The sequence below is a fragment of the Cygnus atratus genome, unplaced genomic scaffold, assembly GCF_013377495.2.
Source record: "Cygnus atratus isolate AKBS03 ecotype Queensland, Australia unplaced genomic scaffold, CAtr_DNAZoo_HiC_assembly HiC_scaffold_89, whole genome shotgun sequence".
NCBI lineage: Eukaryota > Metazoa > Chordata > Aves > Anseriformes > Anatidae > Cygnus > Cygnus atratus.
Window position 1 is genome coordinate 40,232 of NW_026110214.1, and position 20,252 is coordinate 60,483.

The 20,252-nt window shown below is 53.0% G+C and overlaps 1 long non-coding RNA gene across 1 annotated transcript; it reads left to right on the forward strand.

Moving 5' to 3' along the window:
* The first annotated feature begins 5,413 nt into the window (after positions 1 to 5,413).
* Positions 5,414 to 20,108, forward strand: LOC126913780 (uncharacterized). The gene is made up of 3 exons (XR_007709380.1): positions 5,414 to 6,080; positions 10,796 to 11,031; positions 19,935 to 20,108. It is a non-coding gene; the product is annotated as an uncharacterized LOC126913780 (long non-coding RNA).
* The last annotated feature ends 144 nt before the right edge of the window (positions 20,109 to 20,252 follow it).

Consider the following 20,252-nt stretch of genomic DNA (forward strand, 5'->3'; position numbering starts at 1 on the left):
GGTGAAGTGATGGAGCAGGGTTTAGGAGAACTGGATCCTGGAAGCTCCCTGTGCAAGCATGTATCTGAAAAGAGCAGCAGTAGGCAGGTAAGGTGGAGTCTTTTTCAGGGTGAGGGACGCTTTGTTATATTTCTGGAGCTTTTGCCTGCGGTTTGGCTGGCTGTAGAGTCTTTAGAGCTTGCAGCCTTCTAGATGTGAAGTGCTTGGAATTCACGTACTAGAGGTATGTTTAGGAGGGGTTGCCGGCTAACTTGTGTTTGGGAAATGGTGGGGTACGGTTCCTTTTTCTGGGGTTCTATTTTAATCTGTAGATATATCAAGGCATTTGCGTAACTGTCCAGAGGATTGACAAAGAGCCTCAGTATGCATGGCAAGGGCCTTGACTGCATAAGGGCAGTCTAAGGAAGAGGCTGAGCAGGGTCACCTTTTTCAGCTTGTGAAGGGTAAGTCTGTGGTTTCGCGCGGCGCCGCCCGGGCAGGGTTTCGCGCGGCGCCGCCCGGGCAGGGTTTCGCGCGGCGCCGCCCGGGCAGGGTTTCGCGCGGCGCCGCCCGGGCAGGGTTTCGCGCGGCGCCGCCCGGGCAGGGTTTCGCGCGGCGCCGCCCGGGCAGGGTTTCGCGCGGCGCCGCCCGGGCAGGGTTTCGCGCGGCGCCGCCCGGGCAGGGTTTCGCGCGGCGCCGCCCGGGCAGGGTTTCGCGCGGCGCCGCCCGGGCAGGGTTTCGCGCGGCGCCGCCCGGGCAGGGTTTCGCGCGGCGCCGCCCGGGCAGGGTTTTCGCGCGGCGCCGCCCGGGCAGGGTTTCGCGCGGCGCCGCCCGGGCAGGGTTTCGCGCGGCGCCGCCCGGGCAGGGTTTCGCGCGGCGCCGCCCGGGCAGGGTTTCGCGCGGCGCCGCCCGGGCAGGGTTTCGCGCGGCGCCGCCCGGGCAGGGTTTCGCGCGGCGCCGCCCGGGCAGGGTTTCGCGCGGCGCCGCCCGGGCAGGGTTTCGCGCGGCGCCGCCCGGGCAGGGTTTCGCGCGGCGCCGCCCGGGCAGGGTTTCGCGCGGCGCCGCCCGGGCAGGGTTTCGCGCGGCGCCGCCCGGGCAGGGTTTCGCGCGGCGCCGCCCGGGCAGGGTTTCGCGCGGCGCCGCCCGGGCGCAGATCTCAGATAGAGCTAACGAGCAGCTTAAGAAAAGCAGCTGGGAAGAGGTATTTTAGCAGGTATGCTGTGGCTGTGAGGTGCCTTAGGGTGTGCTTTTCTCTTGTCTCTGCGGGTGCCTAGTGCAGTCTTGGACGGGGAAATCCCCATGTCCCGGAGCAGTGAGGGAAGGTGAGAGTGTTGTCAGCGAGGTCATCCCTTATCGGAAGCAAAGGGAAAGACGTTCAGGTGCTTCCCTCTGAGGGTCTGAGGTGAGGCTGTTTGGGCCAGAGGAGTGGTGTGGCAGGTGGTTGCTTGCAAGCACAGTGGTCATTTTGTCCTTTTGTGTTGCCAGGTGGCATGGGTGATGCTGTCTACTCCTTTTGAGCTTGGATCTAATTTCCAGGTACAGAGGCAAGTGGACTGCTGTTTTAAAAGGATAAAATGAAATATGGAGTCACTTCTGTTGTTGAGGGATGGGTGCTAATGCTGGCAGCTGAATGTTTATCTTCTGTGTTTTTCTTTGTTCAGGCGGAAACGCAGTGTGCGATACGGAATGTCATGACCCGAGCTGCCTCTGGAGTGACTCTGGTGGGCGATGAAGAGATGCAGCAGTTGCTTTTGGGGTGCGGTTGTCGCTGCAGTTACACTTTACTACATCAAATAGAGTAAAATTCCAGTTTGCCTTTTCGAGGTGCTGTAAGTGGCTAAAGAGAACAGATGGAAGCATCTGCTCTGTGGGGTAGGTAAGCTGCTGAGGTAAAGGAGGGGATGAGAGTAACTGCCCTACGGGTGCTGTGGCTTTTGCTGCTGTGGTTGCTTTCTCTTCTGTTTATCAGGTGCCACAGGCAAGGTGGACTGTGCTAGTCTTTAGAATCGGAGCAAAGCAGGTCACTTGAATGCTGCCTGGTTCCTGAGAAAGGGGTTGTAGAGGAGAGAAGCTTTCAATATTGAAAGCTGAAGCAAAAGCCTGGGGATTGTTGCTTCTAGAAACACCCCAGTTCTCTTGTCTGCCCTCTGCATGGTGTTGAGCTGAAAACCAGATGGAAAAAAAATAGAAAACCACAGCTGGTGCTTGTCCTGCTGCCTGTCTACTTTGTTGTTTTTTGCCCCTCCCCTTTCCCAGGTGATTGGGTTTGGGTGGTGGGGCGGGACCATATATGAGCCTGGGGCTCATATATGAGCCCCAGGCAAGGCATGAGGGAGCTCATTGTGCCTGGGCTGCTCTTAGGGGTAAGTGCTTTGTTTTTCCTTCTGTCAGTTGCAGGGTTCTTTAGGTGGGTTGGAGTCTATGGACTGATGTGTACCGGTCTCTACATGGAAATGCACACCTTTTTGAGGTAAGGGCTAGAAGGATCTGTTAGAGGAAAGCAATCTATGTAGTAGGAGTAGGTGCCTTTATTGCATGCAGCTCTTCTTCAGGTGATGAAATTGTTCGAGCATGTTTAGGGCTAGGATGGTAATGTTAGCTTGTGTGTTGTAGGTCCCTGAGGATTTTCACAGCTTGATGGGGCTTGTTGTGAGTCTTGGCCTGTATGTCAACTATTATCCAAGTTCCAAGTGTGGTGGTGAAGTGATGGAGCAGGGTTTAGGAGAACTGGATCCTGGAAGCTCCCTGTGCAAGCATGTATCTGAAAAGAGCAGCAGTCAGGTAAGGTGGAGTCTTTTCAGGGTGAGGGACGCTTTGTTATATTTCTGGAGCTTTTGCCTGCGGTTTGGCTGGCTGTAGAGTCTTTAGAGCTTGCAGCCTTCTAGATGTGAAGTGCTTGGAATTCACGTACTAGAGGTATGTTTTAGGAGGGGTTGCCCGGCTAACTTGTGTTTGGGAAATGGTGGGGTACGGTTCCTTTTTCTGGGGTTCTATTTTAATCTGTAGATAGATCAAGGCATTTGCGTAACTGTCCAGAGGATTGACAAAGAGGCTCAGTATGCATGGCAAGGGCCTTGACTGCATAAGGGCAGTATAAGGAAGAGGCTGAGCAAGCTCAACTTTTTTAATTGTGAAGGGTAAGTCTGTGGTTTCGCCTGCGGCGACCGCCCGGCACGGTTTCGCGCCGGCGCCGCCCAGGCACGATCTCAGATAGAGCTAACAAGCAGCTTAAGTAAAGCAGCTGGGAAGAGGTATTTTAGCAAGGTATGCTGTGGCTGTGATGTGCCTTAGGTTGTGCTTTTCTCTTGTCTCTGCGGGTTGCCTAGTGCAGTCTTGGACGGGGAAATCCCCATGTCCCGGAGCAGTGAGGGAAGGTGAGAGTGTTGTCAGCGAGGTCATCCCTTATCGGAAGCAAAGGGAAAGACGTTCAGGTGCTTCCCTCTGAGGGTCTGAGGGAGGCTGTTTGGGCCAGAGGAGTGGTGTGGCAGGTGGTTGCTTGCAAGCACAGTGGTCATTTTGTCCTTTTTGTGTTGCCAGGTGGCATGGGTGATGCTGTCTACTCCTTTTGAGCTTGGATCTAATTTCCAGGTACAGAGGCAAGTGGACTGCTGTTTTAAAAGGATAAAATGAAATATGGAGTCACTTCTGTTTGTTGAGGATGGGTGCTAATGCTGGCAGCTGAATGTTTATCTTCTGTGTTTTTCTTTTGTTCAGGCGAAACGCGTGTGCGATACGGAATGTCATGACCCGAGCTGACTCTGGAGTGACCTGGTGGGCGATGAAGAGATGCAAGCAGTTGCTTTTGGGGTGCGGTTTGTCACTGCAGTTACTTTACTACATCAAATAGAGTAAAATTCCAGTTTGCCTTTTTCGAGGTGCTGTAGGTGAGCTAAAGAGAACAGGTGGAGCAATCTGCTCTGTGGGGTAGGTAAGCTGCTGAGGTAAAGGAGGGGATGAGAGTAACTGCCCTACGGGTGCTGTGGCTTTTGCTGCTGTGGTTGCTTTCTCTTCTGTTTATCAGGTGCCACAGGCAAGGTGGACTGTGCTAGTCTTTAGAATCAGAGCAAAGCAGGTCACTTGAATGCTGCCTGGTTCCTGAGAAAGGGGTTGTAGAGGAGAGAAGCTTTCAATATTGAAAGCTGAAGCAAAAGCCTGGGGATTGTTGCTTCTAGAAACACCCCAGTTCTCTTGTCTGCCCTCTGCATGGTGTTGAGCTGAAAACCAGATGAAAAAAAAGAAAACACAGCTGGTGCTTGTCCTGCTGCCTGTCTACTTTGTTGTTTTTTGCCCTCCCCCTTTCCCAGGTGATTGGGTTTGGGTGGTGGCGGGGCCAAATGTATATGAGCCCCAGGCAAGGCATGAGGGAGCTCATTGTGCCTGGGCTGCTCTTAGGGGTAAGTGCTTTGTTTTTCCTTCTGTCAGTTGCAGGGTTCTTTAGGTGGGTTGGAGTCTATGGACTGATGCGTACCGGTCTCTACTTGGAAATGCCACCTTTTTGAGGTAGGGGCTAGGAGGGTCTTTTAGAGGAGAGCAATGTGTGTAGTAGGAGTAGGTGCCTTTATTGCGTGCAGCTCTTCTTCAGGTGATGAAATTGTTAGAGCATGTTTAGGGCTAGGATGGTAATGTTAGCTTGTGTGTTGTAGGTCCCTGAGGATTTTCACAGCTTGATGGGGCTTGTTGTGAGTCTTGGCCTGTATGTCAACTATTATCCAAGTTCCAAGTGTGGTGGTGAAGTGATGGAGCAGGGTTTAGGAGAACTGGATCCTGGAAGCTCCCTGTGCAAGCATGTATCTGAAAAGAGCAGCAGTAGGCAGGTAAGGTGTAGTCTTTTCAGGGTGAGGACGCTTTGTTATATTTCTGAGCTTTTGCCTGCGGTTTGGCTGGCTGTAGAGTCTTTAGAGCTTGCAGCCTTCTAGATGTGAAGTGCTTGGAATTCACGTACTAGAGGATGTTTAGGAGGGGTTGCCGGCTAACTTGTGTTTGGGAAATGGTGGGTACGGTTCCTTTTTCTGGGGTTCTATTTTAATCTGTAGATATATCAAGGCATTTGCGTAACTGTCCAGAGGATTGACAAGAGGCTCAGTATGCATGGCAAGGGCCTTGACTGCATAAGGGCAGTCTAAGGAGAGGCTGAGCAAGGTCACTTTTTTATTGTGAAGGGTAAGTCTGTGGTTTCGCGCGGCGGCGAGCGCGCGGCGCCGGGGCACGTTTCGCGCGGCGCCGCCGCCGGCAGGCAGATCTCAGATAGAGCTAACAAGCAGCTTAAGAAAGCAGCTGGGAAGAGGTATTTTAGCAGGTATGCTGTGGCTGTGATGGTGCCTTAGGTGTGCTTTTCTCTTGTCTCTGCGGGTGCCTAGTGCAGTCTTGGACAGGGAAATCCCCATGTCACGGAGCAGTGAGGGAAGGTGAGAGTGTTGTCAGCGAGGTCATCCCTTATCGGAAGCAAAGGGAAAGACGTTCAGGTGCTTCCCTCTGAGGGTCTGAGGTGAGGCTGTTTGGGCCAGAGGAGTGGTGTGGCAGGTGGTTGCTTGCAAGCACAGTGGTCATTTTGTCCTTTTGTGTTGCCAGGTGGCATGGGTGATGCTGTCTACTCCTTTTGAGCTTGGATCTAATTTCCAGGTACAGAGGCAAGTGGACTGCTGTTTTAAAAGGATAAAATGAAATATGGAGTCACTTCTGTTGTTGAGGGATGGGTGCTAATGCTGGCAGCTGAATGTTTATCTTCTGTGTTTTTCTTTGTTCAGGCGGAAACGCAGTGTGCGATACGGAATGTCATGACCCGAGCTGCCTCTGGAGTGACTCTGGTGGGCGATGAAGAGATGCAGCAGTTGCTTTTGGGGTGCGGTTGTCACTGCAGTTACTTTACTACATCAAATAGAGTAAAATTCCAGTTTGCCTTTTCGAGGTGCTGTAAGTGGCTAAAGAGACCAGATGGAAGCATCTGCTCTGTGGGGTAGGTAAGCTGCTGAGGTAAAGGAGGGGATGAGAGTAACTGACCTACGGGTGCTGTGGCTTTTGCTGCTGTGGTTGCTTTCTCTTCTGTTTATCAGGTGCCACAGGCAAGGTGGACTGTGATAGTCTTTAGAATCGGAGCAAAGCAGGTCACTTGAATGCTGCCTGGTTCCTGAGAAAGGGGTTGTAGAGGAGAGAAGCTTTCAATATTCAAAGCTGAAGCAAAAGCCTGGGGATTGTTGCTTCTAGAAACACCCCAGTTCTCTTGTCTGCACTCTCTGCATGGTGTTGAGCTAAAAACCAGATTAAAAAAAAAAAAACCACAGCTGGTGCTTGTCCTGCTGCCTGTCTACTTTGTTGTTTTTTGCCCCTCCCCTTTCCCAGGTGATTGGGTTTGGGTGGTGGGCGGGGCCAAATGGTATATGAGCCCCAGGCAAGGCATGAGGGAGCTCATTGTGCCTGGGCTGCTCTTAGGGGTAAGTGCTTTGTTTTTCCTTCTGTCAGTTGCAGGGTTCTTTAGGTGGGTTGGAGTCTATGGACTGATGCGTACCGGTCTCTACTTGGAAACACACACCTTTTCGAGGTAGGGGCTAGGAGGGTCTTTTAGAGGAGAGCAATCTGTGTAGTAGGAGTAGGTGCCTTTATTGCGTGCAGCTCTTCTTCAGGGGATGAAATTGTTAGAGCATGTTTAGGGCTAGGATGGTAATGTTAGCTTGTGTGTTGTAGGTCCCTGAGGATTTTCACAGATTGATGGGGCTTGTTGTGAGTCTTGGCCTGTATGTCAACTATTATCCAAGTTCCAAGTGTGGTGGTGAAGTGATGGAGCAGGAGAACTGGATCCTGGAAGCTCCCTGTGCAAGCATGTATCTGAAAAGAGCAGCAGTAGGCAGGTAAGGTGGAGTCTTTTTCAGGGTGAGGGACGCTTTGTTATATTTCTGGAGCTTTTGCCTGCGGTTTGGCTGGCTGTAGAGTCTTTAGAGCTTGCAGCCTTCTAGATGTGAAGTGCTTGGAATTCACGTACTAGAGGTATGTTTAGGAGGGGTTGCCGGCTACTTGTGTTTGGGAAATGGTGGGGTACGGTTCCTTTTTCTGGGGTTCTATTTTAATCTGTAGATAGATCAAGGCATTTGCGTAACTGTCCAGAGGATTGACAAAGAGCCTCAGTATGCATGGCAAGGGCCTTGACTGCATAAGGGCAGTATAAGGAAGAGGCTGAGCAAGCTCACTTTTTTAATTGTGAAGGGTAAGTCTGTGGTTTCGCGCGGCGCCGCCCGGGCGCGGTTTCGCGCGGCGCCGCCCAGGCACAGATCTCAGATAGAGCTAACAAGCAGCTTAAGTAAAGCAGCTGGGAAGAGGTATTTTAGCAGGTATGCTGTGGCTGTGATGTGCCTTAGGTTGTGCTTTTCTCTTGTCTCTGCGGGTGCCTAGTGCAGTCTTGGACGGGAAATCCCCATGTCCGGAGCAGTGAGGGAAGGTGAGAGTGTTGTCAGCGAGGTCATCCCTTATCGGAAGCAAAGGGAAAGACGTTCAGGTGCTTCCCTCTGAGGGTCTGAGGTGAGGCTGTTTGGGCCAGAGGAGTGGTGTGGCAGGTGGTTGCTTGCAAGCACAGTGGTCATTTTGTCCTTTTGTGTTGCCAGGTGGCATGGGTGATGCTGTCTACTCCTTTTGAGCTTGGATCTAATTTCCAGGTACAGAGGCAAGTGGACTGCTGTTTTAAAAGGATAAAATGAAATATGGAGTCACTTCTGTTGTTGAGGGATGGGTGCTAATGCTGGCAGCTGAATGTTTATCTTCTGTGTTTTTCTTTGTTCAGGCGGAAACGCAGTGTGCGATACGGAATGTCATGACCCGAGCTGCCTCTGGAGTGACTCTGGTGGGCGATGAAGAGATGCAGCAGTTGCTTTTGGGGTGCGGTTGTCACTGCAGTTACTTTACTACATCAAATAGAGTAAAATTCCAGTTTGCCTTTTCGAGGTGCTGTAGTGGCTAAAGAGACAGGTGGAAGCATCTGCTCTGTGGGGTAGGTAAGCTGCTGAGGTAAAGGAGGGGATGAGAGTAACTGCCTACGGGTGCTGTGGCTTTTGCTGCTGTGGTTGCTTTCTCTTCTGTTTATCAGGTGCCACAGGCAAGGTGGACTGTGATAGTCTTTAGAATCGGAGCAAAGCAGGTCACTTGAATGCTGCCTGGTTCCTGAGAAAGGGGTTGTAGAGGAGAGAAGCTTTCAATATTCAAAAGCTGAAGCAAAAGCCTGGGGATTGTTGCTTCTAGAAACACCCCAGTTCTCTTGTCTGCACTCTCTGCATGGTGTTGAGCTAAAAACCAGATTAAAAAAAAAAAAACCACAGCTGGTGCTTGTCCTGCTGCCTGTCTACTTTGTTGTTTTTTGCCCCTCCCCTTTCCCAGGTGATTGGGTTTGGGTGGTGGGCGGGGCCAAATGGTATATGAGCCCCAGGCAAGGCATGAGGGAGCTCATTGTGCCTGGGCTGCTCTTAGGGGTAAGTGCTTTGTTTTTCCTTCTGTCAGTTGCAGGGTTCTTTAGGTGGGTTGGAGTCTATGGACTGATGCGTACCGGTCTCTACTTGGAAACACACACCTTTTCGAGGTAGGGGCTAGGAGGGTCTTTTAGAGGAGAGCAATCTGTGTAGTAGGAGTAGGTGCCTTTATTGCGTGCAGCTCTTCTTCAGGGGATGAAATTGTTAGAGCATGTTTAGGGCTAGGATGGTAATGTTAGCTTGTGTGTTGTAGGTCCCTGAGGATTTTCACAGATTGATGGGGCTTGTTGTGAGTCTTGGCCTGTATGTCAACTATTATCCAAGTTCCAAGTGTGGTGGTGAAGTGATGGAGCAGGGTTTAGGAGAACTGGATCCTGGAAGCTCCCTGTGCAAGCATGTATCTGAAAAGAGCAGCAGTAGGCAGGTAAGGTGGAGTCTTTTTCAGGGTGAGGGACGCTTTGTTATATTTCTGGAGCTTTTGCCTGCGGTTTGGCTGGCTGTAGAGTCTTTAGAGCTTGCAGCCTTCTAGATGTGAAGTGCTTGGAATTCACGTACTAGAGGTATGTTTAGGAGGGGTTGCCGGCTAACTTGTGTTTGGGAAATGGTGGGGTACGGTTCCTTTTTCTGGGGTTCTATTTTAATCTGTAGATATATCAAGGCATTTGCGTAACTGTCCAGAGGATTGACAAAGAGCCTCAGTATGCATGGCAAGGGCCTTGACTGCATAAGGGCAGTCTAAGGAAGAGGCTGAGCAGGGTCACCTTTTTCAGCTGTAAAGGATAAGTCTGTGGTTTCGCGCGGCGCCGCCCGGGCAGGGTTTCGCGCGGCGCCGCCCGGGCAGGGTTTCGCGCGGCGCCGCCCGGGCAGGGTTTCGCGCGGCGCCGCCCGGGCAGGTTTCGCGCGGCGCCGCCCGGGCAGGGTTTCGCGCGGCGCCGCCCGGGCAGGGTTTCGCGCGGCGCCGCCCGGGCAGGGTTTCGCGCGGCGCCGCCCGGGCAGGGTTTCGCGCGGCGCCGCCCGGGCAGGGTTTCGCGCGGCGCCGCCCGGGCAGGGTTTCGCGCGGCGCCGCCCGGGCAGGGTTTCGCGCGGCGCGCCGCCCGGGCAGGGTTTCGCGCGGCGCCGCCCGGGCAGGGTTTCGCGCGGCGCCGCCCGGGCAGGGTTTCGCGCGGCGCCGCCCGGGCAGGGTTTCGCGCGGCGCCGCCGGGCAGGGTTTCGCGCGGCGCCGCCGGCAGGGTTTCGCGCGGCGCCGCCCGGGCAGGGTTTCGCGCGGCGCCGCCCGGGCAGGGTTTCCGCGGCGCCGCCCGGGCAGGGTTTCGCGCGGCGCCGCCCGGGCAGGGTTTCGCGCGCGCCGCCCGGGCAGGGTTTCGCGCGGCGCCGCCCGGGCAGGGTTCCGCGCGGCCGCCCGGGCATGGTTTCGCGCGGCGCCGCCCGGGCAGGGTTTCGCGCGGCGCCGCCCGGGCAGGGTTTCGCGCGGCGCCGCCCGGGCAGGGTCGCGCGGCGCCGCCCGGCGCAGATCTCAGATAGAGCTAACGAGCAGCTTAAGAAAAGCAGCTGGGAAGAGGTATTTTAGCAGGTATGCTGTGGCTGTGAGGTGCCTTAGGGTGTGCTTTTCTCTTGTCTCTGCGGGTGCCTAGTGCAGTCTTGGACGGGGAAATCCCCATGTCCCGGAGCAGTGAGGGAAGGTGAGAGTGTTGTCAGCGAGGTCATCCCTTATCGGAAGCAAAGGGAAAGACGTTCAGGTGCTTCCCCCTCTGAGGGTCTGAGGTGAGGCTGTTTGGGCCAGAGGAGTGGTGTGGCAGGTGGTTGCTTGCAAGCACAGTGGTCATTTTGTCCTTTTGTGTTGCCAGGTGGCATGGGTGATGCTGTCTACTCCTTTTGAGCTTGGATCTAATTTCCAGGTACAGAGGCAAGTGGACTGCTGTTTTAAAAGGATAAAATGAAATATGGAGTCACTTCTGTTGTTGAGGGATGGGTGCTAATGCTGGCAGCTGAATGTTTATCTTCTGTGTTTTTCTTTGTTCAGGGGAAACGCAGTGTGCGACGGAATGTCATGACCCGAGCTGCCTCTGGAGTGACTCTGGTGGGCGATGAAGAGATGCAGCAGTTGCTTTTGGGGTGCGGTTGTCACTGCAGTTACTTTACTACATCAAAGAGTAAAATTCCAGTTTGCCTTTTCGAGGTGCTGTAAGTGGCTAAAGAGAACAGATGGAAGCATCTGCTCTGTGGGGTAGGTAAGCTGCTGAGGTAAAGGAGGGGATGAGAGTAACTGCCCTACGGGTGCTGTGGCTTTTGCTGCTGTGGTTGCTTTCTCTTCTGTTTATCAGGTGCCACAGGCAAGGTGGACTGTGCTAGTCTTTAGAATCGGAGCAAAGCAGGTCACTTGAATGCTGCCTGGTTCCTGAGAAAGGGGTTGTAGAGGAGAGAAGCTTTCAATATTGAAAGCTGAAGCAAAAGCCTGGGGATTGTTGCTTCTAGAAACACCCCAGTTCTCTTGTCTGCCCTCTGCATGGTGTTGAGCTGAAAACCAGATGGAAAAAAAATAGAAAACCACAGCTGGTGCTTGTCCTGCTGCCTGTCTACTTTGTTGTTTTTTGCCCCTCCCCTTTCCCAGGTGATTGGGTTTGGGTGGTGGGCGGGACCATATATGAGCCTGGGGCTCATATATGAGCCCCAGGCAAGGCATGAGGGAGCTCATTGTGCCTGGGCTGCTCTTAGGGGTAAGTGCTTTGTTTTTCCTTCTGTCAGTTGCAGGGTTCTTTAGGTGGGTTGGAGTCTATGGACTGATGTGTACCGGTCTCTACTGGAAATGCACACCTTTTTGAGGTAAGGGCTAGAAGGATCTGTTAGAGGAAAGCAATCTATGTAGTAGGAGTAGGTGCCTTTATTGCATGCAGCTCTTCTTCAGGTGATGAAATTGTTCGAGCATGTTTAGGGCTAGGATGGTAATGTTAGCTTGTGTGTTGTAGGTCCCTGAGGATTTTCACAGATTGATGGGGCTTGTTGTGAGTCTTGGCCTGTATGTCAACTATTATCCAAGTTCCAAGTGTGGTGGTGAAGTGATGGAGCAGGGTTTAGGAGAACTGGATCCTGGAAGCTCCCTGTGCAAGCATGTATCTGAAAAGAGCAGCAGTAGGCAGGTAAGGTGTAGTCTTTTTCAGGGTGAGGGACGCTTTGTTATATTTCTGGAGCTTTTGCCTGCGGTTTGGCTGGCTGTAGAGTCTTTAGAGCTTGCAGCCTTCTAGATGTGAAGTGCTTGGAATTCACGTACTAGAGGTATGTTTAGGAGGGGTTGCCGGCTAACTTGTGTTTGGGAAATGGTGGGGTACGGTTCCTTTTTCTGGGGTTCTATTTTAATCTGTAGATAGATCAAGGCATTTGCGTAACTGTCCAGAGGATTGACAAAGAGGCTCAGTATGCATGGCAAGGGCCTTGACTGCATAAGGGCAGTATAAGGAAGAGGCTGAGCAAGCTCAACTTTTTTAATTGTGAAGGGTAAGTCTGTGGTTTCGCGCGGCGCCGCCCGGGCACGGTTTCGCGCGGCGCCGCCCAGGCACAGATCTCAGATAGAGCTAACAAGCAGCTTAAGTAAAGCAGCTGGGAAGAGGTATTTTAGCAGGTATGCTGTGGCTGTGATGTGCCTTAGGTTGTGCTTTTCTCTTGTCTCTGCGGGTGCCTAGTGCAGTCTTGGACGGGGAAATCCCCATGTCCCGGAGCAGTGAGGGAAGGTGAGAGTGTTGTCAGCGAGGTCATCCCTTATCGGAAGCAAAGGGAAAGACGTTCAGGTGCTTCCCTCTGAGGGTCTGAGGTGAGGCTGTTTGGGCCAGAGGAGTGGTGTGGCAGGTGGTTGCTTGCAAGCACAGTGGTCATTTTGTCCTTTTGTGTTGCCAGGTGGCATGGGTGATGCTGTCTACTCCTTTTGAGCTTGGATCTAATTTCCAGGTACAGAGGCAAGTGGACTGCTGTTTTAAAAGGATAAAATGAAATATGGAGTCACTTCTGTTGTTGAGGGATGGGTGCTAATGCTGGCAGCTGAATGTTTATCTTCTGTGTTTTTCTTTGTTCAGGCGGAAACGCAGTGTGCGATACGGAATGTCATGACCCGAGCTGCCTCTGGAGTGACTCTGGTGGGCGATGAAGAGATGCAGCAGTTGCTTTTGGGGTGCGGTTGTCACTGCAGTTACTTTACTACATCAAATAGAGTAAAATTCCAGTTTGCCTTTTCGAGGTGCTGTAGGTGGCTAAAGAGAACAGGTGGGAAGCATCTGCTCTGTGGGGTAGGTAAGCTGCTGAGGTAAAGGAGGGGATGAGAGCAACTGCCTACGGGTGCTGTGGCTTTTGCTGCTGTGGTTGCTTTCTCTTCTGTTTATCAGGTGCCACAGGCAAGGTGGACTGTGCTAGTCTTTAGAATCGGAGCAAAGCAGGTCACTTGAATGCTGCCTGGTTCCTGAGAAAGGGGTTGTAGAGGAGAGAAGCTTTCAATATTGAAAGCTGAAGCAAAAAGCCTGGGGATTGTTGCTTCTAGAAACACCCAGTTCTCTTGTCTGCACTCTCTGCATGGTGTTGAGCTAAAAACCAGATGAAAAAAAAAAAAAACACAGCTGGTGCTTGTCCTGCTGCCTGTCTACTTTGTTGTTTTTTGCCCCTCCCCTTTCCAGGTGCTTGGGTTGGGTGGTGGGCGGGGCCAAATGGTATGAGCCCCAGGCAGGCATGAGGGGAGCTCATTGTGCCTGGGCTGCTCTTAGGGGTAAGTGCTTGTTTTTCCTTCTGTCAGTTGCAGGGTTCTTTAGGTGGGTTGGAGTCTATGGACTGATGCGTACCGGTCTCTACTTGAAAACACACACCTTTTCGAGGTAGGGGCTAGGAGGGTCTTTTAGAGGAGAGCAATCTGTGTAGTAGGAGTAGGTGCCTTTATTGCGTGCAGCTCTTCTTCAGGGGATGAAATTGTTCGAGCATGTTTAGGGCTAGGATGGTAATGTTAGCTTGTGTGTTGTAGGTCCCTGAGGATTTTCACAGATTGATGGGGCTTGTTGTGAGTCTTGGCCTGTATGTCAACTATTATCCAAGTTCCAAGTGTGGTGGTGAAGTGATGGAGCAGGGTTTAGGAGAACTGGATCCTGGAAGCTCCCTGTGCAAGCATGTATCTGAAAAGAGCAGCAGTAGGCAGGTAAGGTGGAGTCTTTTTCAGGGTGAGGGACGCTTTGTTATATTTCTGGAGCTTTTGCCTGCGGTTTGGCTGGCTGTAGAGTCTTTCGAGCTTGCAGCCTTCTAGATGTGAAGTGCTTGGAATTCACGTACTAGAGGTATGTTTAGGAGGGGTTGCCGGCTAACTTGTGTTTGGGAATGGTGGGGTACAGTTCCTTTTTCTGGGGTTCTATTTTAATCTGTAGATATATCAAGGCATTTGCGTAAACTGTCTCAGAGGATTGACAAAGAGCCTCAGTATGCATGGCAAGGGCCTTGACTGCATAAGGGCAGTCTAAGGAAGAGGCTGAGCAGGGTCAACCTTTGATTTGTGAAGGGTAAGTCTGTGGTTTCGCGCGCGCCGCCCGGGCAGGGTTTCGCGCGGCGCCGCCCGGGCAGGGTTTCGCGCAGGCGCCGCCCGGGCAGGGTTTCGCGCGGCGCCGCCCGGGCAGGGTTTCGCGCGGCGCCGCCCGGGCAGGGTTTCGCGCGGCGCCGCCCGGGCGCAGATCTCAGATAGAGCTAACGAGCACTTAGAAAAGCAGCTGGGAAGAAGGTATTTTAGCAGGTATGCTGTGGCTGTGAGGTGCCTTAGGGTGTGCTTTTCTCTTGTCTCTGCGGGTGCCTAGTGCAGTCTTGGACAGGGAAATCCCCATGTCACGGAGCAGTGAGGGAAGGTGAGAGTGTTGTCAGCGAGGTCATCCCTTATCGGAAGCAAAGGGAAGACGTTCAGTGCTTCCCTCTGAGGGTCTGAGGTGAGGCTGTTTGGGCCAGAGGAGTGGTGTGGCAGGTGGTTTGCTTGCAAGCACAGTGGTCATTTTGTCCTTTTGTGTGTAGCCAGGTGCAGGGGTGATTGCTGTCTACTCCTTTTGAGCTTGGATCTAATTTCCAGTACAGAGGCAAGTGGACTGCTGTTTTAAAAGGATAAAATGAAATATGGAGTCACTTCTGTTGTTGAGGGATGGGTGGCTAGTGCTGGCAGCTGAATGTTTATCTTCTGTGTTTTTCTTTGTTCAGTAGCGGAAACGCAGTGTGCGATACGGAAGTCATGACCCGAGCTGCCTCTGGAGTGACTCTGGTGGGCGATGAAGAGATGCAGCAGTTGCTTTTGGGGTGCGGTTGTCACTGCAGGTTACTTTACTACATCAATAGGAGTAAAATTCCAGTTTGCCTTTTCGAGGTGCTGTAACTGGCTAAAGAGAACAGATGGAAGCATCTTCTGTGGGTAGGTAGCTGCTGAGGTAAAGGAGGGGATGAGAGTAACTGACCTACGGTGGCTGTGGCTTTTGCTGCTGTGGTTGCTTTCTCTTCTGTTTATCAGGTGCCACAGGCAAGGTGGACTGTGATAGTCTTTAGAATCGGAGCAAAAGCAGGTCACTTGAATGCTGCCTGGTCCTGAGAAAGGGGTTTGTAGAGGAGAGAAGCTTTCAATATTGAAAGCTGAAGCAAGAGCCTGGGATTGTTGCTTCTAGAAACACCCCAGTTCTCTTGTCTGCCCTCTGCATGGTGTTGAGCTGAAAACCAGATGGAAAAAAAAAAAGAAAACCACAGCTGGTGCTTGTCCTGCTGCTGTCTACTTTGTTGTTTTTTTGCCCCTCCCCTTTCCCAGGTGATTGGGTTTGGGTGGTGGGCGGGGCCATATATGAGCCTGGGGCTCATATATGAGCCCCAGGCAAGGCATGAGGGAGCTCATTGTGCCTGGCTGCTCTTAGGGGTAGGCTTTGTTTTTCCTTCTGTCAGTTGCAGGGTTCTTTAGGTGGTTGGAGTCTATGGACTGATGCGTACCGGTCTCTACTTGGAAACACACACCTTTTCGAGGTAGGGGCTAGGAGGGTCTTGTTAGAGGAGAGCATCTGTGTAGTAGGAGTAGGTGCCTTTATTGTGTGCTGCTCTTCTTCAGGTGATGAAATTGTTAGAGCATGTTAGGGCTAGGATGGTAATGTTAGCTTGTGTGTTGTAGGTCCCCTGAGGATTTTCACAGATTGATGGGCTTGTTGTGAGTCTTGGCCTGTATGTCAACTATTATCCAAGTTCAAGTGTGGTGGTGAAGTGATGGAGCAGGGTTAGGAGAACTGGATCCTGGAAGCTCCCTGGTGCAAGCATGTATCTGAAAAGAGCAGCAGTAGGCAGGTAAAGGTGGAGTCTTTCTCAGGGTGAGGGACGCTTTGTTATATTTCTGGAGCTTTTGCCTAGCGGTTTGGCTGGCTGTAGAGTCTTAGAGCTTGCAGCCTTCTAGATGTGAAGTGCTTGGAATTCACGTACTAGAGGTATGTTTAGGGAGGGTTGCCTGGCTGACTTGTGTTTGGGAAAATGGTGGGGTATGGTTCCTGTTTTTGGGGTTCTATTTTAATCTGTAGATATATCAAGGCATTTGCGTAACTGTCCAGAGGATTGACAAAGAGCCTCAGTATGCAGGCAAGGGCCTTGACTGCATAAGGGCAGTATAAGGAAGAGGGCTGAAGCAGCTCACCTTTTTTATTTGTGAAGGGTAAGCCGTGGTTTCGCGCGGCGCCGCCCGGGCAGGGTTCGCGCGGCGCCGCCCGGGCAGGGTTTCGCGCGGCGCCGCCCGGGCAGGGTTTCGCGCGGCGCCGCCCGGGCAGGGTTTCGCGCGGCGCCGCCCGGGCAGGGTTTCGGCGCGGCGCCGCCCGGGCAGGGTTTCGCGCGGCGCCGCCCGGGCAAGGGTTTCGCGCGGCGCCGCCCGGGCAGGGTTTTCGCGCGCGCCGCCCGGGCAGGGTTTCGCGCGGCGCCGCCGGCAGGGTTTCGCAGCGGCGCCGCCGGGCAGGGTTTCGCGCGGCGCCGCCCGGGCAGGGTTTCGGCGCGGCGCCGCCCGGGCAGGGTTTCGCGCGGCGCCCGCCCGGGCAGGGTTTCGCGCGGCGGCCGCCCCGGGCAGGGTTTCGCGCGGCGCCGCCCGGGCAGGGTTTCGCGCGGCGCCGCCCGGGCAGGGTTTCGCGCGGCGCCGCCCGGCAGGGTTTCGCGCGGCGCCGCCCGGGCAGGGTTTCGCGCGGCAGCCGCCCGGGCAGGGTTTTCGCGCGGCGCCGCCGGGCAGGGTTTCGCGCGGCGGCCGCCCGGGCAGGTTTTCGCGCGGCGCCGCCCGGCAGGGTTTCGCGCGGGCGCCGCCCGGGCAGGGTTTCGCGCGGCGCCGCCCGGGGCAGGGTTTCGCGCGGCGCCGCGCCGCCCGGGAGCGCAGATCTCAGATAGAGCTAACGAGCAGCTTAAGTAAAGCAGCTGGGAAGAGGTATTTTAGCAGGTATGCTGTGGCTGTGAGGTGCCTTCAGGGTGTGCTTTTCTCCCTTGTCTCTGCGGGTGCCTAGTGCAGTCTTGGACAGGGAAAATCCCCATGTCACGGAGCAGTGAGGGAAGGTGAGAGTGTTGTCAGCGAGGTCATCCCTTATCGGAAGCAAAGGGAAAGACGTTCAGGTGCTTCCCTCTGAGGGTCTGAGGTGAGGCTGTTTGGGCCAGGAAGGAGTGGTGTGGCAGGTGGTTGCTTGCAAGCACAGTGGTCATTTTGTCCTTTTGTGTTGCCAGGTGGCACGGGTGATGCTGTCTACTCCTTTTGAGCTTGGATCTAATTTCCAGGTACAGAGGCAAGTGGACTGCTGTTTTAAAAGGATAAAATGAAATATGGAGTCACTTCTGTTGTTGAGGGATGGGTGCTAGTGCTGGCAGCTGAATGTTTATCTTCTGTGTTTTTCTTTGTTCAGGCGGAAACGCAGTGTGCGATACGGAATGTCATGACCCGAGCTGCCTCTGGAGTGACTCTGGTGGGCGATGAAGAGATGCAGCAGTTGCTTTTGGGGTGCGGTTGTCACTGCAGTTACTTTACTACATCAAATAGAGTAAAATTCCAGTTTGCCTTTTCGAGGTGCTGTAAGTGGCTAAAGAGAACAGGATGGAAGCATCTTGCTCTGTGGGGTAGGTAAGCTGCTGAGGTAAAGGAGGGGATGAGAGTAACTGACCTACTGGGTGCTGTGGCTTTTGCTGCTGTGGTTGCTTTCTCTTCTGTTTATCAGGTGCCACAGGCAAGGTGGACTGTGATAGTCTTTAGAATCGGAGCAAAGCAGGTCACTTGAATGCTGCCTGGTTCCTGAGAAAGGGGTTGTAGAGGAGAGAAGCTTTCAATATTGAAAGCTGAAGCAAAAGCCTGGGGATTGTTGCTTCTAGAAACACCCCAGTTCTCTTGTCTGCCTCTCTGCATGGTGTTGAGCTGAAAACCAGATGAAAAAAAAATAAGAAAACCACAGCTGGTGCTTGTCCTGCTGTCTGTCTACTTTGTTGTTTTTGCCCCTCCCCTTTCCAGGTGATTGGGTTTGGGTGGTGGGCGGGCCAAATGGTATATGAGCCCCAGGCAAGGCATGAGGGAGCTCATTGTGCCTGGGCTGCTCTTAGGGGTAAGTGCTTTGTTTTTCCTTCTGTCAGTTGCAGGGTTCTTTAGGTGGGGTTGGAGTCTATGGACTGATGCGTACCGGTCTCTACTTGGAAACACACACCTTTTTGAGGTAGGGGCTAGGAGGGTCTTTTAGAGGAGAGCAATCTGTGTAGTAGGAGTAGGTGCCTTTATTGCGTGCAGCTCTTCTTCAGGTGATGAAATTGTTAGAGCATGTTTAGGGCTAGGATGGTAATGTTAGCTTGTGTGTTGTAGGTCCCTGAGGATTTTCACAGATTGATGGGGCTTGTTGTGAGTCTTGGCCTGTATGTCAACTATTATCCAAGTTCCAAGTGTGGTGGTGAAGTGATGGAGCAGGGTTTAGGAGAACTGGATCCTGGAAGCTCCCTGTGCAAGCATGTATCTGAAAAGAGCAGCAGTAGGCAGGTAAGGTGGAGTCTTTTTCAGGGTGAGGGACACTTTGTTATATTTCTGGAGCTTTTGCCTGCGGTTTGGCTGGCTGTAGAGTCTTTAGAGCTTGCAGCCTTCTAGATGTGAAGTGCTTGGAATTCACGTACTAGAGGTATGTTTAGGAGGGGTTGCCTGGCTGACTTGTGTTTGGGAAATGGTGGGGTACGGTTCCTGTTTTCTGGGGTTCTATTTTAATCTGTAGATATATCAAGGCATTTGCGTAACTGTCCAGAGGATTGACAAAGAGCCTCAGTATGCATGGCAAGGGCCTTGACTGCATAAGGGCAGTATAAGGAAGAGGCTGAGCAGGGTCACCTTTTTTCTTTGTGAAGGGTAAGCCTGTGGTTTCGCGCGGCGCCGCCCGGGCGCGGTTTCGCGCGGCGCCGCCCAGGCACAGATCTCAGATAGAGCTAACAAGCAGCTTAAGTAAAGCAGCTGGGAAGAGGTATTTTAGCAGGTATGCTGTGGCTGTGATGTGCCTTAGGTTGTGCTTTTCTCTTGTCTCTGCGGGTGCCTAGTGCAGTCTTGGACGGGGAAATCCCCATGTCCCGGAGCAGTGAGGGAAGGTGAGAGTGTTGTCAGCGAGGTCATCCCTTATCGGAAGCAAAGGGAAAGACGTTCAGGTGCTTCCCTCTGAGGGTCTGAGGTGAGGCTGTTTGGGCCAGAGGAGTGGTGTGGCAGGTGGTTGCTTGCAAGCACAGTGGTCATTTTGTCCTTTTGTGTTGCCAGGTGGCATGGGTGATGCTGTCTACTCCTTTTGAGCTTGGATCTAATTTCCAGGTACAGAGGCAAGTGGACTGCTGTTTTAAAAGGAATAAAATGAAATATGGAGTCACTTCTGTTGTTGAGGGATGGGTGCTAATGCTGGCAGCTGAATGTTTATCTTCTGTGTTTTTCTTTGTTCAGGCGGAAACGCAGTGTGCGATACGGAATGTCATGACCCGAGCTGCCTCTGGAGTGACTCTGGTGGGCGATGAAGAGATGCAGCAGTTGCTTTTGGGGTGCGGTTGTCACTGCAGTTACTTTACTACATCAAATAGAGTAAAATTCCAGTTTGCCTTTTCGAGGTGCTGTAGGTGGCTAAAGAGAACAGGTGGGAAGCATCTGCTCTGTGGGGTAGGTAAGCTGCTGAGGTAAAGGAGGGGATGAGAGCAACTGCCCTACGGGTGCTGTGGCTTTTGCTGCTGTGGTTGCTTTCTCTTCTGTTTATCAGGTGCCACAGGCAAGGTGGACTGTGCTAGTCTTTAGAATCAGAGCAAAGCAGGTCACTTGAATGCTGCCTGGTTCCTGAGAAAGGGGTGGGTTGTAGAGGAGAGAAGCTTTCAATATTGAAAGCTGAAGCAAAAGCCTGGGGATTGTTGCTTCTAGAAACACCCCAGTTCTCTTGTCTGCCCTCTGCATGGTGTTGAGCTGAAAACCAGATGAAAAAAAATAGAAAACCACAGCTGGTGCTTGTCCTGCTGCCTGTCTACTTTGTTGTTTTTTGCCCCTCCCTTTCCCAGGTGATTGGGTTTGGGTGGTGGGCGGGGCCAAATGGTATATGAGCCCCAGGCAAGGCATGAGGGAGCTCATTGTGCCTGGGCTGCTCTTAGGGGTAAGTGCTTTGTTTTTCCTTCTGTCAGTTGCAGGGTTCTTTAGGTGGGTTGGAGTCTATGGACTGATGCGTACCGGTCTCTACTTGGAAACGCACACCTTTTTGAGGTAGGGGCTAGGAGGGTCTTTTAGAGGAGAGCAATGTGTGTAGTAGGAGTAGGTGCCTTTATTGCGTGCAGCTCTTCTTCAGGTGATGAAATTGTTAGAGCATGTTTAGGGCTAGGATG